The sequence below is a fragment of the Takifugu flavidus genome, chromosome 11 (genome assembly GCF_003711565.1).
Source record: "Takifugu flavidus isolate HTHZ2018 chromosome 11, ASM371156v2, whole genome shotgun sequence".
In the NCBI taxonomy this organism is placed as follows: Eukaryota; Metazoa; Chordata; class Actinopteri; order Tetraodontiformes; family Tetraodontidae; genus Takifugu; species Takifugu flavidus.
In genome coordinates, this window is record NC_079530.1 from 15,418,391 (window position 1) to 15,430,916 (window position 12,526).

At 50.6% G+C, this 12,526-nt stretch overlaps 1 protein-coding gene across 2 annotated transcripts in view; it reads right to left on the reverse strand.

Moving 5' to 3' along the window:
* Nucleotides 1-12,526, reverse strand: part of lrmda (leucine rich melanocyte differentiation associated) — a 141,620-nt gene that overhangs the window by 14,471 nt on the left and 114,623 nt on the right. The window lies entirely within an intron of this gene.

Below are 12,526 nucleotides of genomic sequence, written 5' to 3' on the forward strand. Positions count from 1 at the left end.
GTGGTGACCCCCGCCCCCCGCCTTTATTAGCACTTATGCTAATAGCATTTTAAAAGGACCCTCTCTAATTTTGAGCCAGTGAAAATGAAGTTTTCTCATCATCTGCTGGTGGAAGGTCAAGAGTTCCTGGCCTAAAGGTTTTTCTGTTGCTTCTCAGGAGGCGTTTTACTAATCTGACTGAATGTTAGAGACTCGCTAAACTAAGCTATGCTACAATCATAGCTGTGTACAATTAAAGTATTTTTTAATAAACCAGAGGCTTTGGGGATTCTAAATAACAGAAAAAATGCCCTCCAACAGTCTTTTTTTATACTTTCAAGGACTTAAACACCCTCTTTTTTGCCCTCTTAGCCTCTTAGTGAGTGGAGCGGGCAGTTTATCAGGACACGGCCATATCTGATGCCTTTGCTCAGCTACTTTTCTTCTCTGCAGGAAGGAATTCAGCGGGCCTTTAATCATAGCCAGGAATCATCTGACAAATACATATTAGAGGTGGTTTGGAGCTGCGTTTCCCCCACTTTTATTGTTGTTCTGCTATATGCTCATGCATAACCTTGAGGAATGGAACGGTCTGCGCTGGTAAATGGAACCATATTCGTCATGGGCAAAGAGAGCGCTGTGAATTGAAAACGATCACATAATGTGCTTCCAGATAGCATCTCAGAGAGGCATTAAGGTCCAGCAGTGTGTGTAAACTGTGCAACTAAAGGAAGAAAAACCAGAAGAAGTGAACGCTCTGCATCTGGTCCACGTGGCTGCTGAAAGGAGCTAAAGCTCCTGATTTAAAAGAAAACATATTTACAGATCACACCCCTTTGCTCTCTATCTCCCGATGTTATGCATCATTATAACACTGGCTATAATATAGTCGACTACAAGCTAAAAGAGCAAGTCAAGCGCTGCGTCAGGCTTCTTCTCTCTATTTGATCTGCTCTCCTGAACCACCGTGAAGTCGAGCCTCATTTCCTGGCCTGCTAGAAAGATCACAAACAGGGGCCTCTTCTGGCCCGCTGGCCCCCAGAAAGCCCCTCCTAATCCCGCTGCTTGCACACGATTAATCTTCCTAGTTGCCACATTATTAACGGCACCACCCACAGACTGATGCAGGAGGCTGCTGGAGGAGGAGCGGCGGAGGGAGGGGTGCTGCGGTGCGCTGGGTGGAGACCCTCAGGCTGCCTCCGCATCTGCAGGACGTCCATCGGCAGCATCGCCACCCACCGCTTCCACAGAGCGAACGCTTTACCTTTTGATCAACCCCTCCACATCTGCATCTCACCCAGTGCAACCATTTTACCCCACCCACAGTGGGTGAATCAGCCAATTTGCTGACCCTCAGATCCGGCTTCACCCCCCCCTCCACATGAATGAGAGCGCGCCTGGAACAAAGGCTGGGAAAAAGCCGGCTCTTTATTCCAGAATCTGGTCTCCCGGTCTACTTTTCTGCCCTTTTTCTCGCCACCCCTCCTGTTTTCCTCCATCGTGGTACCTGTGCTGGACAGAGGGAGGTGCTGCTGTGTCGTCTATTTCAAGACTCTTTTCTTTCTCTCCTCCTTCTCTCTCTCCGTCTCTCCGCTGTCCAGATTAGTCTGCTCATCAAGCTGAGCATTGTTTTAATTTGCTGGGCCCGGGGCATATGCTGAGTGTTCACATCATTATTGTCTCCGTGCACTGTGAGTTATCACCACAGCTTATGATAATGTGGCACAAATTTACAGGCTGAGAGGCACCGAGGATTCAGCCGCAATAAAGGGCTGGACGGAAGAGAGCGGAGAACAGGAGAAAAAAGCAAGGAGGGTTGTTGGCAGAGGGAGGAAGCGCTGTTGGTTGTCATTATGAAAGATGATTCCCGTAGCGGATAATACATCACACCCGGGCCGTCTGTCTGCCACTTTCCCATGTTGTTATGCGAATAAATGCTGATAAACCCAGAGGCGAGGGTGATTATTACTTCCAACGCATCACCGGGAGAGAGGGGCTGGGGACGGAGGGGAGGACAGGGAAGAGGAGAAGACAAAGAGAGCCTCCCCTTCTCCTGGAACCACACAAGCGTCGGCTGACGCGCGTCCAGGTGGGATTCATCTGCACAAAGTTTGCAAAGTTTAGCTAGCCCTGCCGTCTGTTTGGAAGCATGACGTTGCCATGACTACCGCAGGGTCTCGGCCGGGACGGGATTAAGATTTGAGGCGTGCAGAGGCCGAGCGGGTTTCCAGCCCGACACAGGTGGTTCCCGCTTCGCCTGGCCTCACCTCGGCCCTTCAGAGCGAGCGGCAATACAATCTAATTACAGCGGCGCTACAGAGGGAGACCAGTGTAAACACCAGCCCTTTTTATCTCCTTATACATCTGGACAAGTAGACAAAGTGCTAAAAGGAAATAAATGTGGCCTGACAGCCACATCAAAGAGTTCAGCCAGAGGCTTACTGCTACTTAGGGCACAGGAATGTTGTTGCTAAGCATCAGCCCACAACCTATCAGGGTGCAAAGAGGGCCCTGTCCTGCCTCAGAGGGGGGGGGGGGGGGGGGCGAAGAAGGGAGGGCGGCTGACATTGAGGGGAGGCTAGGGACTCAAGGAGATTTTTGTAGCTTAAAGCAATTGTTGGAAGAAACAAGCCTTCTGTTTTGTTTTCTCTTGACACCATTTCTGCTTCTTCTGCTTGCAAAAGACATGTAGAAAAATCTCTTTTGATATCTTTTCTCTTTGGGTCTATATCAAAATATTTCTTTTGTGTCTGCGCATGGAACTTTTTCCTCCCCCCCCCCCCGCGCCCCCCCCGCCTCTGTAAACTGGTGCTGCCTTCTGATCGTGTCGGGGATCAGAAGAGACGCAGCTCGCGAACTCATTGGAGTCAACATTTAATGCCGGCGTGACGCGTTCACTTCTCCGCGAGATGGAATTTTTGATGATCCCCGCCTCGCGTCTGTGATGCCGGGGCTCGGGAGCGTCGGGAGCCCAGAAACAAACAATGAAAAAGCAAATTAGCCGCAGCGGCAGTGACGAATTGAGGAATTCAGGCTCGAAAAATGGAAATTCATTCACATTTTTACAGCCGAACTCGGAGACTTCTGAGTGGAAATATTAGAGTGTGTGTGTGAAATCTATAAATGGTGTGTGTGTGTGTGTGTGTGTGTGTGTGTGTGTGTGTGTGTGTGTGTGTATGTGTGTGTGTGTGTGTGTGTGTGTGTGTGTGTGTGTAGGGGGGGGTAATGTTGTGGTCCCCGCAGCACAGAAGTCTTTGCTCAGCAGGAGGACCGCTGAACGTGTGCTTGATGATTTACCAGTTCTGGTCCAATGAACTCGTAAATGTATCACATGATCAGTGATCACAGGAGCGGCGGTTCAGGCGCCTTCGCTCGGGGCCGCGAGGCGCACGGGGCCGACCGGTGACCCTTTCATGTACGGCTGAGCGTCAGACAGGCAAAGGTTGAGTGTTGCTGGATGTTAATCATCCGTGGCGACGACTGAGAGGAGCTCACAGGGCCATGGTTTGTTTAGGGGGGGGGGGGGGGGGGGGGCACAGGCCTGTTTTAGTTAGAGTTGACCTTTGCACTCTCAGAAGCTACACAATCACATCGTTTCATGTATATTCGCATTACCGGACAAATAAATTCCCTTATTTCCACAAGGGGAGAAGTGGAAAACTTTATTCCGACATGTTTTCTGGCCTGTTTAAACTGCAGAAATATTTTCCACAAACTACAAACTCCACACAAACAGGTATGCGCTTAAAGCGGAGCAGAGTGTGTCGTCTTTCCCCTCTGATTAAGGGCCGTAGCTGCCGTCAGAGCTGTTTTCCAGAGTGTAGCATATTTAATAATTGAAGAGTCGGGGAGCGGACCTGTCACGCCTGCTTGTCTGGAATGTTTCCCGCGCAATTAGATGCAGAGAGACATTTGAAGAGGGCCCACGAAAAGAGCCACCAAAAGTGACATGTGAACTTAAAGGAAATTAGCTCTTCACACGAGTGAAAGCTGAAGGTTACTTAGCGATGCTTAACTGGGGCTGCGGCGGCGTGACACGCGTCTTTGACTCGGGCTCGCCACAGAGATTCCAGGGCTGCGATTTTCCCTACTTTGAGGCGACTTCAGTCATTGAGATCACAGAGGGGAAGCAAACTAATTTTGACTAAAGGAAGAGTGTGTGTGTGTGTGTGTGTGTGTGGACCTGAGATGTGTCGAAATAATGAGATCTCTTGATGTTTTTTGCAGATACGGGAGGATGCCGGCAGACGCACAACTCCCGCATGTATTTAACCGCAACCCACCAAACACACAACACAGAGCGCACGTGCACGGACTCGCTCATGCAACCGCGTACGCATAAAAATACAGAGTTAGACAAACACGTGTTAAATATAGCGGAAAACAAAACTAAAGATTTCCAAAATCAACAGCAGCTGTCTTTAGACATGCTGATAAAACCTAATTAATCATGATTAAAGCTCTGATCATGTGACTTCGCTTTGCCTTTGATGGAAAAATACCAGACGACAGCTTGTAAACATGGATATTTAATATGCTCCTTATCCATCTCTGCGCCTCTGACAACCTCTCAGGAACCCCCCCCCCCCCCACATCTGTGAGTTACAGGTCACAATGATAACGCTGTCATCCCCCCACGCCGATCATAAGTCACAGGCAAACGACCCAGATCCTCCGTGGCGAGGAGAAAAACCCTCCGCGGGCCTGTAAGCTGTGTGGCTACACCGTGTCATCTTTATGGCGCGGAGCGGAGCGGCACGGAGCGGAGCGGAGCCCGGCTCTCTAATCACTCTGCCTCCTCCATTTACACAGACGGGGACGGAGCAGCAGGCAAACAATGCTTTAAAAATGGAGCCCCCCCCACCGCATGCCTGCGCTCTTCCACCGGTGGCTGCCGCCTCGCCGTTTCTCTGAAAGCTGGAGAGGGGAGATAGCGGCGGGCCCCACGCCACGGCGCTCCTCCCGCCTGCGCTCATCCTCGGCTCCTCTCCGGGAAGGACTTGTGAAGGTGAGCGGCTGCGTCGGCAGAGTGGGAATAAAAGAGACAAACCCGGGCTGGAAATGAAATAAAAAGTAGCGGTCTTAACCAGTAATTGCGCTGCTTTGCTGAGCACGCGTTCAGATCTCTAAACCTGATTTAGTGACGGCGCCGCGGCCACAAATCACCGCGCCCTCTGAGAAACACTTGTGCTATGAAATTGTTTAATCTCATCAAGTTGTGCTTTCACAGCGCGCCATAAATCACGTCGTCTTTGTTATCATAGACCTCCACGAGCGCCTCTGAGGCAGGCAATGGATCGTGGGTCTATATAATCTGGACTGCGTAAACAGCAGCGTCTGAGCAGCCTGAAATACCTTCATATTAGCCGCGGTGCAGCTGGCGGAACACAAGCGCCCTGATGGATATCTCATTTCCTGCTCCCTGCATCTATTTCAGGCAAATTATTACCGCATAAATTTCTTGTCAACAGAAACGGCCAATTAATTAAGCTAAAAATGCAGCCGCGATGGCGGCGACGCACCACACAGGAGAGCGGCGCCGATGTTCCGCCGGGGCGAATTTACGGCGGGGGTCACCGCGATGAACGATTTTTAACTCTGTCGTAAAGCGGCAGGCAGGCCAATGTCCACACGGGAGCCGCGCTGCCCACCAACGCGCGACATATTTGCATAAAGTGTATTTATGTGAGGAGGCTGGAGGACGACAGCCCGGGCGAGGAAATAAAGTTTACAACTGCTAAACAAAATGTCCGCCAACCCCCGCCTCCCCGCCGCTTCATCAAAGACGTGTGGGGAGGGTTGGCTGGAGATCACACCAGCATATTTGGCATTTAAGACGCAGCATATACACATTTAACAGAGCTCCCGAACTCAATGAATTATTCATAATGTATGAGTGGTTGGTGTTTGTTGGGGGGGGGGGGCGTTTATTCAGCTTGGGCCATTTATCAGACAGTGAGGATCCCACGGCGGGATGAGTTGGGAGATTTATCTGCGTTCGGGCTCCAACGCAGATAAATCAGCGGGTGTAATCACGCTGCGAGCGGCCCAGCTGTGACCCCGTGGTGAACTAATGACACGGGGATATCTTCCTCTCTTCCTGTTCCTGGCTAAGGCCCTTAAGGTTAGCTCCCTGTCAGGCGCTTGGCTAAAGAAAGACGCGGCCTCACAGTGGGAGGGGGGGGCGAAAGGGGGAAGCTTCACGTCCCTCCTGTCCTGTTTACGCCGCCGAGCAGGATTGTTGAAGCGTTCCTATAAATAACAGCAGCGGGCTACTGCGCGCCGGCGTTAGCTAACACGAAGGCAGCCCAAGAACAGGCAGTGATTTTTGCAGGTTTTTCTTCACAGCAGCTCGTGTAAAAGATACTGCTGATGATGTCTGCAGTCGCCCCCCCCCCATCCCCAGCCTCCTGGACCGAGCCCGCTCTGATTTATCATGTCTTCTGCTAGCAGGCTGTCCGCTGATTAAGCCGGTGGAACTTTGTTTCACTCTCCTCTCTCTTTAATCTGTCTCTCAGAGAGATAAATTAGCCGGTGCCGTGCCAGCTCCTGCTCTCTTTACCTCTCTCTGATTTTTCCCTCTGTTTATCTTTCCTGCCTGTCACACGCTGGGAAGAGAGCGGACACATCTGCTCTCGCGCTGCTGCGGGAGATAGGGCCGGGATGCATCCCCGCTCACATTTAGCTCGGAGCGTCTGCGAGCGGGAACGAGCGTGTTTTTCCTCTCTTTTTCTCTCCGTGACAACATACTGTCAAACAATCTCCCTCTCCTTGGCCGGGCTCAGGCGCGCTTTGTTGCTAGATAGTAAATCAGGGAGTATTTATGATCTGCAATCCCCGTTCTTAGCCTTTTAATGGCTACACGTTTGTGGGTGAATTAAAGGGGGTTTTATTCTCCAGGCTGCCGGCCAAAGCGAAGCCTGGGTGCCTGCGCCTGTGAATGTTTCCCCTCTCTGCTCTTGCCTGGGCTGTAAATCACCTTCATTGTCAGGCCGCGCTAAGTTAGTGTGCGTCATTGGGGAGAGCAGGAAGCACTGAGCGTAATTCTGTCCATCATTTGAATTTATTGTATCGGTAGCTTTGTAATCTCCGCCCTGTAAATTAACTGGCTGACAGACAAGTATTTGGTTTTAAAGCCAGCCTTCATCAGCATTTTGGGTGGCTGCGTTCATTATTCCTCTCCCGGCTTTCTGCTCCCCCTTTCCTGTTATTCTTACAATTACACTGTAGTCATAACATCTGTTTGTCAGGGTATTAATTCCAAAAGACAGCTAGAGAGACAGGAAGGGAGAAGAAGAGAGGGGGAAGACGGAGTCTGAGGACACGACCTTGTTTGGAGGTTTCATTCCAGGTGAAATATAAAGCCTGATACAAGGGCACGGCTGCAGCATCTGCTTTGCAGATAGTGCACTTGGCTCCGCGTCTGTGCCAGTGAATATAAATCAGGCAAGGCATCTCAATGCTATAAGCCCAACTTTTAGAGGCCAACAAATCTTTAACATGAGATTAAGGCCCCGCAGGAGCCATTTATCACTGAAAATAGAGGAAAATAGCAGAGCACTCCAAAGTCTATGCAGTAGAGTCAGGACTGATGAGTCAGAATGACTGTGTTTAATGCTCCAGGACCTTTTCTCAGGCTTTCTTACCCTCTTCTTGCAGCTGGACTCAGTAGGTCGCTCCATGAAATTGAGAATGATAAAGCTGCCCATACAAATTTCATTAAAGGAAGCAGCGAAATGGCATCAAAGCTCAGAACAACGAGGACCAGACTAACGCTTAGCTGCTCTGATCCTAAAAGGCGAATACATTTTCAAAGTCGGGGTCGGCTTTGTGCCTTTAAATCACCGGCATTGGACAAGACGCTTCGCACGGCGGATCCATTTGTACTCGCGGTGAGAAGAAAGAGAGGCTGTGAAAGCCTAACAATGAACAATACCTCCCTGTAGCCTCCTTAACGCAATGTATTTACATATCAAGCCGCTAGCCCCGATATGTAAACACACTCCATCAGACACCGCCATCACAGCCAATGAGAGCCGTTTCAGCTCCCCGGTAAGAGTGGAGAGCGAGACAAAAGGGAGAGAGGCCCGAAAGAGACATCTCGTGTCATCGCCCATGAGAGATAATGGAGCCGTTATACATCCTTGATCAGCGACACATCTCGCTCTCCCTTTGCTAATTCTTTGTCTCACTGCTCTTAAAGTCTCCCTCTGTCAGACGTGAGGAAGAATTCCAGCACACTTCACTGTGATAGCGCCTCATTCCTTTTTTTCTGAGGACTTCAATTTGCAGCCCAGCCTAGAAGGCAGCTCCTCCTGATATGTTAATTGGGGGGTACTTAAGCGCTAAAAGATTAACATAAAACCCTTTAGAAACTAGCTAATAGTTTATGATAATTCGTGCACGGCCTTTGTCTGTCTATCATTATATTGCCTCTAGCAGTAATTTTATCAAGGGCTGTAAAATATCATTTAAACCAGTTCGCTTTCAGATAATTAATAGCAGAAACTGTAGCGCTGAACCACACTGGCACCATTAACAATATGGCATTTGAGCTATAATTAAAGTATTTGATTTTATTAACCTATTCATATCGCTGTGTAAATGATGACACAGACACACAGACAGTCTCTTTCTCCCCCCGCTGAAGCACCGTCACCAGTGCAATTACAGCAACCCTTGCTCCTCTCTGCAGATTAAAGCTTTTAAATTAGCAGGTAAGTGCTGGCTGAGAACACGCTAACACAGCAGTGCCGAGCCGGGAACAATCACACCCATCTGCCTCCAGATCTACAACCCATAGCGGCAGCGTGACACCGCCATCATAGAATTCTGAACTTTTTATTTGATTTCATTTTTAATTGGCTAATTTAAACACTTTAATAATAAAAAACCTATAATAAGATTAAATTTGGGGGAAAAACGTCACCTTCGACTCAACCGCGTAGCCAGATCGTGCAGTGTTGGAGCTCGTTGGCCCTCTGTGACAGAGACAGGAGCTCGTGCACACATATTTCAGACACCCCCCTCATGAATAATACAAACCTCCCTCCACTAAAGAGCGATTTATTCATCTGCATACCTGGAGCCTCGCAAGATGATTGGCCCGCCATTACCACCGGAGAAAAAAAAAAAAAAGGAGGGAGAGAGAAATGTCCCCGAAACAATTTGCTTCAAAACGAGACAGGAATGATTCTGTTCTTTTCAAGGCCCGAGACAGGCCCCTGTGCATAATGATGTTAGCGTAATGGGGTGACAGATAGACTGGGAGAGCGTGACATTAGCAGGAGGGATGCGCCAGTGAGCAGCCGCTCGGCTGTGGTCTCGGAGGGCCCTCAGACGTACATCCGCGACATCGCTTATCTCGCAGCTGTACGAGGCAACAAATGAAGACGTGTCATGTTTCCAGGCCCAGCGAAACGCCGTCTCATTCCGGCAGACACTCCACCTAATGACGGAGGGAGACCTCTGCATTCCAAACGCTCGCCGTCTGGAGTGTTATTAGCGGCGGGCGATCTCAATCAGTCAGATCAAGAGGACCGAGGGAGGGGGGCTCTTCAGGTGTGATGGATTTACCTGCTCACAGCACCAAGTTTGTTTAAGCTAAGAAGAATCTCGCGCAGCTGGGACAAAGACAAAGAGACGAGGCCGGTCTGAGGGCGCCCCCGTCCACACCCAGACCTTCTCCCAGGCTCCATCTGCTGCACTGCCCACCTGTAACACGCCAGCATCTGCTGTTCCCCTTCAAACGCAGCCTTATCTCACGCCGGCCCTGCCCAGACCCCGCACCGCCGCTACGCTCCGGCCGACCGCGCTCTGGGAAACGGTGACGCCGCGGTGATTGAAATCATCTGCTGCAGTTTTTCTAGCGCCGCGCTAATCTAGACGGAGGTTAATGGCACCGAACTCGGCATAAATGGCCGCGATCCCTCTTCATCCGCATTTCTTAACCATAACTGTTGAGACTGGAGCTAAACAGCCATCACTTATGTTGCTGTTTGGGGGGGCGGGGGTTATTTTTGCATTAATCTTAAGATAAATAGAGAGGGCCCTCGCGGCTCTTTTATAGGGGGACTTGAATGAGCTGCATGTAATCAATTTCAGCGTGTTTATTTCAATATTTAAAACAACTTTATCAAGGCTGTCGGGCTGTCATACAAACGCCAAACGCTGCGCAGAGCGACTGTCTTAGAACGTATCTTGTTTACTTTGGTCTGCAAACGCTGAATCAAACAGGGCGATGACCTCTTTTTTTATGAGTCTCCACACAATCACCGTGGTGCTGGTGGAGAACGCTGCGAGGAAGCGCCTCTCTCTCCTCTGAGCTCGGATCGCTGCCGTTAGCCAGCCCTTTGGGGGTGGGGGGGGGGATGTAGACATGCCCCTCTCTGGGGTTCTGTACATACGGCCTGTGCCTCACTTCAAAGGGAGGGCAGGAGGGCAGCATGCTCCCCCGCCTCCACCCCAGATCCACTCACAGCTGATTCCTCCGTGCGCGTAAATGTTTGTGTGTCTCGCCCCGACTCTCTCCGGGCCCCTCTAGCTTTCCATTCAGACGGCTCCCCCCCCCCCCCCCGGTCCTTTTTGTTCGGGAGGACGGATAAAGGAAGACATGAAGGTACGAGCTGCGGCTTTTGTGTGGGCGAGCGTGACCGCGCGTCTCTCTTTGATGCCCGATAAGAGAAGAGCTAGCGTGCCGTGTGTAAACACACCGTCGTGCCGGGCTGCCTCCTCATCCTCCTCATCCTCCTCATCCTCAGCTTTGGAGCACATGACGGTGAACTGGGAAGGTTCGATCAAATATCATCTGAGACATGATGATTCACAACGGCCCATTTTAAGAGACAAAGAACCAAAATAGAGGCTGCAACACGGGGAGGCCCGGCCCTTACAAACCCCTCATCCTCCGCAGGTTTACATGGGACTGGCGGGTGACCCAGGGTTCACCAGGCCCCCTCATCATTTTCAGTCAGGCATATTTCCGGACACCCTAGAGTAGCTACCCCACTGGGCTCAAACTCCCTGGCCACCGTGGCGCTCCCCTGCAGGTCTCCTCTACCAGGACGACACGCCTGACAATCTGAGTGAGGCTGAACGGCAACATGTTGTTAAGATGCCACAGAAGCCATTTAGCCGACGCCTGACGAGGATGTTATACGGTTCACGCTGAGTGAAGGTGCCTTCCTGTCACTGGGGCAATTAATTTGTGTTGTTTGTTTTGCCGAAGCCCCTGGGATCCTTCCCACGTCAACGCCATTTGAGCGCCCTTCCTTTTATTTGGAAGGGGGATCCTTTTGGTATGATAATACGAGCAAGTATAACAAGAAACTATTACGGTGTTAACACACTTTTCATAAGACTGAACTGCTCATTCACTAAATGATTAATCCTGACAGTGAGCCGCCAGCACCGCATGACAAAATCTTTAAATACAGCCTGTTAAGACAAACTGTACTTGTAATGTCACAATGATTTCATCCATGACGGCTTAGCTGCCCTCTTTCCATTCACCAGGTGCTTAATTCCTGTCAAACTCTGAAACTAGGTCTCCCTTGAGGGACTCAAGAGCTGAGGAATTTGACTGAGACAGACAGCACTATTAGCAGGGCCTGGATGAGCCCCAGCCCCGAAAATCCACTCAAAGCTGGCACCAGCAAGGCAGGAGGAACAGGTCTCTTTTCTCCCGGTTTAGCCAGGAAGACGTTAAACAAATGTCCATCACTCCGTCAGGAGGGGAGCCGACTTGATCTGGAGGGCGAGGAGAAGGTGGAAGAGCTGCAGTCCGAGGAGACATTCAGGGCGATAGCATCTAAGCTAAAGGTGGCGTTGAGACGCAAAAATGACACATGATTAAGGTCGTTATGCTTTTCAAACCTTTACACCCATGTTCAGCCCACCTGATGGTGGCAAAGGTCCCGTGGAAAACTGGTCATGAGGCCATTCTGCAAATACAGAATCGTTAACCTGATAAATGATTTGATATCATCCTCTCTGGGATCTGACCCACTGACCTTTAGCTGATAACTCCATCATCTCTCTCTCTCTCTCTCTCTCTCTCTCTCTCTCACACACACACACCCACAGTAGTTCTGAGTCCCATTTATCAGCCAGGAGCTGTCCGTCATCATCAGCTTTGATAACGTCTAATAGTGTCTCCAGCAGAACTCCCAGCCAGCGTGGGTTTGTTTCCCCGGCTCGCCGGCCTCTTCTTCTAATCACCTTTCATTACAGCCGTCTGATCCCCGGCTCTTCTTTGTGTACCGCGCTTCATCGTTTCTAATTGCACGTGAAAGATGCCCCCTTTGATTCCGCCTGCGTGCCAGAGTGTTATCAGGGAGCGAGTGTGGAAAAGTGTCGCTCACGTCTGTCTGCTGGGAGGCTGACGGAGCCGCGCCTTCACCTGCTGAGGACAAACCCGCTTCTCCCCGAGATATGACGCGTCTATCAGAGGCTCAGAGGATATCAGCGCTGCCTGTCAACATAATAGCGAGGGGTGGGGGTGGGGCAGCACAACTGGAGGAGGGGAGGGGGGGGTGAAAGGGAAAAC